Below are 5,688 nucleotides of genomic sequence, written 5' to 3'. Positions count from 1 at the left end.
TAACGTGGGCCAGCCACTCTTCTGCACTCATGCATTCTGTAGGCACACATGTAGAATATACCTGCAAAACAAAACATAAGTCATGTGGCGTTTAATTACCACATAGGCCATTTCTATTGCACACAGACACACCAGGTTAATGACACAAATACCAAACATTTTAAAAACATTAATGTAAAAAAAGAAAGTAAAATATAATAATGGCAAGACCGTTAAGATTAGTTTTTTGTTGTATAGATATAAGTTAATGATGTGTGAGATTGAAAATACAGTGGGTATTTGTGCAAAGCTGAAGAGATTGTACCTATCAATTTCTGTAAATCAAATTTCAAGAGAATTAAATTGTTCATGTGGCAGCGTTGCCTTGTACATTTTATTTGCTTTTTTAAAATTTGACAGAGCTGTGAGAATTTTGAATATGAACAGTTTTTCTCAGTTGGCAAGTTTGATATTCGTGTGAGAACTCTGATTCTGTTTACCATCAACAAGATCAGGGGCCTTTTGCACAAAACTAGGATAAAGGATTAAGCCGGGATATTCAAGTTATCCTGGCTAAATTTAGCTTTGATTCGGTTGCACGAAACCGGATTGAATTAAACCCAGCCAAGTAACCATGGAGATTTCTTCTTTGCGGCTAGCCTGGTCCAGAGCAGGCTAACAGCCAGGCTAAGATTAATCCTGGAGTCTCATGTGTCAAATCAGCTGCCGTCTGATCCGAAATAAACGTGTTTGACAGTTATTCCGTTGTCTTCTGCATGTGTTCTGCTTTATTTTTATTAACATGCAATAGCTACTTGTCAGTATTGTTGTCGCGAGTTTGATTTAAACCCTACTACAGCTGTTTAGAGGAATGGTTGCACTGGCACCCTGATGGCAGACTGGTCAGAGACCAATACATTCATGATTCATTTTCTTGTTGCTTATCCTTCTCTAATAAAGGACAGTTTGTGTTACTCCTTAATATGTAGGCACAATGTTTTTTAATATAGCTTACATTGATTCCATAACCTTCTCAATAAGTCTCACATCCCTGGGCCAATAACCTGGCCCATATACAGTACGTATCTAGTGTAATTTACGTTCATCACACCGGGAAGAATGCAATGGTTCTTCATCTTTTTGTTTTGGTGCGGTCACTTGTCCGAGGAATAAACCATGAATATTGTTTTACAAATGCTCATAGCGTGTATTGAAGTCACTTACTTCTTTTTCTAGTTGTTGTCCCTTTCTGATTGTTCTCTATAAATATTAATTGTAGCCTACAAAGAACTAGATATAGCTTATAGAGATTTGTGCATATGGTTGTAAAACATGTCCTTGCGTTGTGAATAAGGGTTTGATATTAAGCCTAGTCATAGGGTCCATTTCCCGAGGATCATTATTCCCTCTGCTCACTTTTAAGGCAAAGGCTAAATAGTAATACATTTTATTTATATAGTGCTTTACGTGGTAGGCTAGTCAAAGACACTTTACAGTAAAACCAGCACATTTATCACATAAAAACAGAAACATGAAACTAGCATATTTAAAGCAATTAAAACACAGTGTAGCCTAGAACTTTGTAAAATGTGGAGTGAATATAGCCTAAGGAGATATTTTTACACCCTACACATTCAGTCGGGTCCGCTGTGGTCTGTTCGGCTTTTTCTCTCTGTTTGATAAGAGCCGTGTTTCCCTTTCTGGTTATTAAATCCTTCACCTCCTCGTTACTTTCCATTTAAGCTGCTGCTCATTGGGTGAAACATATGGCGCATGCGTCTTCTCAATTCTGCATCAGTAAATCTGTGATCGATACCGTGGTCTATGTGAGAAAGCCGTGAACGTGCACTTATCCCAGCTATCTACACCTGGCTTGACATCGCTTCACGTGTTCATCCTGGCTTGGCAATCGTGCAACCGATTAAGCCGCGATGAGCAGATCACACTAAGTCAAGCTGCGCTTTTCATTTATCCTGGATATCTTTATTCTACTTTCGTGCAACAGGCCCCAGATCTGCTAGAAGTGTCAACGTCAAAGGACGTGCCTCGTTGCTCACCTTATTCTGTCTCTGATTGGCTTACCCTGGTATTCTTACCCTAACCAATCCCCACTTCTCATGCCTAAACCTAACTACGTTGACCAGTCTAGCAGATCTGATTTAGGATTTACCCTGTCTCGCATTGCCAGAGCTTCCTCCATAGTGCTGCGGAGGAGGGTCTGGCTATTCCACACAGCATTCCTGGGAGCTCTGGTTTATTTGCATGTCTTTAAATCAATCCTCTTGGTGCTGCAAAATAGCCCAGGAAGGAATCGTTATGGTGGAACATGTGTTCCACTTCCTGGATTGCTTTGTTGCCGTCGAGAATACCGCCAGATTTCACTCTTTTCAACCCAAGTTTGTTACCATCTGTTTTGTTTGTGTTAAAATTTTAAACTCTGGTGGATTTACGAGGACTATAGTTAACTCCTCCTCAGCTCTCTGCAATGTAAATTCAGACAGTTAGCTAGACTATCTGTCCAATCGGACTTTTCTGTTGCACAACTAAAACAACTTTCATGTGTACACCTGTTCCACCAAAACAAGGTCCTTGCCAAGGTTATTTTGCAGCTGCACGTGACTTTTCCTGGTGCTTAGCTCCGCCCAAGACAATTGTGATTGGTTTAAAGAAATTCCAATAAACCCACATACTATATATATATATATATACACACAGTATATATAATGATCTTGGTCTTAATATTCAGTCTATGAATAAACCACAGCACGTTTTTCTCACATCTCTACAATGCTATGTGGACAAGCCAGACCCTCCTCCAGCGGATTTTTGCGTGATCTCGTGATTTTGCAAGAAATCAACTGCTGTGCAAGGTTGTTATGTTGAACACATAACAGTCTATGCTTGAGTATGATCAACACAGTTTAGAAACTGAAAATGAACTGGGTAGCTAGCAAGACAATCAAGAGCAAGGAAACCAAAAAACAATTTACAACAAACATCAACACCATCAACACAGATATCCCATGCATGTGTGTATCCAGATGAACACAAATTAACAACTAAATTATTCCTGCGATTAACAAATAAGCTTTACTTACAATTAAAATAACTCTGGATGGGGAGTGTCCGTGTTTTTTTGTTCCAGGAAAACGATAATATTCCTCAGCTCGTTAGTGCACCTGGGTCTCAAGAAGCAGGTTGCTATGGCGTCTCCCTGTCACTAGCTACTTGGGTTTAGCTAAAAAACTGTAACGTTATCCAGTATTTTATCTTTTGTTCAGTGTCCTCATAAATTAGTTTACGTTTGAATAAACGGACAGGGTGACGCTGTGAATTTATTTTGTGTGGTTAACTTTAGCTGGTCTCAAAATAATCCGGCATTCCAGGCCCTTTGGCGGAGTAGTTATAGACACTTTAGCTGGTTGGCATGATGGCTTCCATCGGACTAGCTAGCTAATTAGCTAGCTAATCTGAAACCCGACCACCTAAAACCTCACTTGTTGCACTTTCCTTACCTCCAGCGGTTTCCTAATGTGCTCTTCATCTGGCCTCCTTACTGCGGGTGTTTTATTTTTAGGTTGCTTTATTTAAGTGCCTGTTGTGGTGGTTTATTCCCCCGGAATAGACCAAATGTATGACAACGTGGCCTTCCGCACTAACATTTTTTTTCCTCAATTATTTGTTTAGCCTACCTATACTGTAAGTTAATAACAGCAAAGACACAGTTAATGTTTATCATTTGAGAGAGGATTTTGCTGCTGCCACCGTCAAATTAAAAAAGGTTAAAATATTCTACTGACAAAATCAACCAAAGGAGCATTCTGCAATTTTCCTTAACTAGAATCCAGAGCACTGGATGAGGTTTACATGATCCAACACTGTAAGAGTAAAGACTATATTCATTTGATTATGAATCTTCATGTCAGAGTTTAAACTATTTTTAAACATTATTTAACTGCCATGTTATCTTTATTGTATGTAGCACAGAGGGAACATGGGTAGACAGAAAGGGTTGACCTTCACTAAAGGTTCCCCATGCAGTGTTCAGTGGAGGTTATGACTTGTGTAATTTTGCTAAATAGGCAACCACAATGCCCAATTAGAAACAATTTTCCAGTCATTGTTACTCCTTACATACAAAAAACATTTCTTTACGTATGTTTTTTTTTTCCCCTGCTGCTGCTTATGTTGCTAAAGCATTGAGGAATGAGGAAACTATACCTTAGACTTCCCACACAGAGAGTAGGTTGCAGTGCGGATGTCTATTTAAAATGCTGATCTGAGAACAACTGCTGATGCTCTTATAGGCTCCTTACAATACTATCGCAACTTGCTTGCTGTGTTTTTTTTTACTTTAAAGATATTCCAGTTTAAAGGTCAGGCTTTGATTCAGTAAACAAAAAAACATTAGTGTTAGCGGTTTATGGTCTGTTCCCATACTTGTAGTTTTGGAGGATCAGGCTTTTCCAGCCATTTAGAGTGCGATCATTTCCAGTTACAGCCCCTCTGTGGCTTATAATACAAGGAATACAAGCTCACCCCCCACCTCTGTCTGCTGTCACAGGCCCAGTTTAGATTCAAAAACTATTCCCATTCTGAACTGGAAATAGTCAACATGGTCACACCTTTATGTATATATGCAACAGCCTTTAACCAAATGTTGTTAATGAAAGTATCTGGTTGCATTGCATCAAAACTGAATTGATGCGAAATTTATATACTGCAGTTTCCTTTCATACAGTTTTGTCAGCATGGCTAGTTGTCTAGATGTTCACATCTTACCATATCATTCATATTGACTTCAGTTTTTCAAAAACTTGAATTACATACACATTAGTGCATGTTGACAGTTTTAAACATAAAGGGCTCCATGTTTATTTCCTGCTGCACTGATAATTGATTTTAATGTGAATATTGGGTGACAGGAAGGAAATCAATATCAATATCAAGCCTTTCCTATGCAACAGAAAACAGATCTACTGTTAAGACTACATGTGCAGCCATTCCACGTTCTGTTGAACCCAAACATGTCTCAATTTGCTTTCCTGTGATAACGCCACAGAATATTTAGTTTTATCTAAAATGCTGACGTGCTCTTTGTGGTGTATGCATAACTTTGAATTAATGCAGGTCAGAGGTTTAATCCTACAAAAGAGGTCCTTTATTTTTAGTTTTGCATTTAAGTTAATATTAACCAATTGGTCTGCTCATTTCTCAGTGTATAACTGGTAGAGAAGTGTGTCACACTGGAGTTTTATTAGGTGACTCACTGTTTCCGGTTCATGACACTTGATATTAGCTCATCTTTGAACTTGAAAGGCATAAACTGGAAAGTTACAGCAAGACAAACAACACAGAGCGTTAGCGGTTTAAAAAAAAAAAAAAAAAGCCTTAACACTGTTCCACTTGTAAGTAAATATCTTTATTTATCTAATTAAACATTACAGATCTGTTTTGCCATTGAAATTCCACATCTGGTGTTTGTAGTCTGATCTTGAGAGCTGACAGTCATCGGACTAATGAAAACCATTTTCCTAACTGACTTTATTTATTTTTATATGAAATGCAGCTCCCTTTATACAATTAATTAAACAAATCAAAATGATCTACAAAGTTGCTGAGAGAAACATAAAAATGTTGATTTGGTGTGTTTGATCAGATACATTGATAAATGATGGCATTGATAATTTAAATGATGTCTATGCATTG

This window comes from Etheostoma cragini, chromosome 6 (genome assembly GCF_013103735.1).
Source record: "Etheostoma cragini isolate CJK2018 chromosome 6, CSU_Ecrag_1.0, whole genome shotgun sequence".
In the NCBI taxonomy this organism is placed as follows: domain Eukaryota; kingdom Metazoa; phylum Chordata; class Actinopteri; order Perciformes; family Percidae; genus Etheostoma; species Etheostoma cragini.
This window is presented reverse-complemented; position numbering follows the sequence as displayed.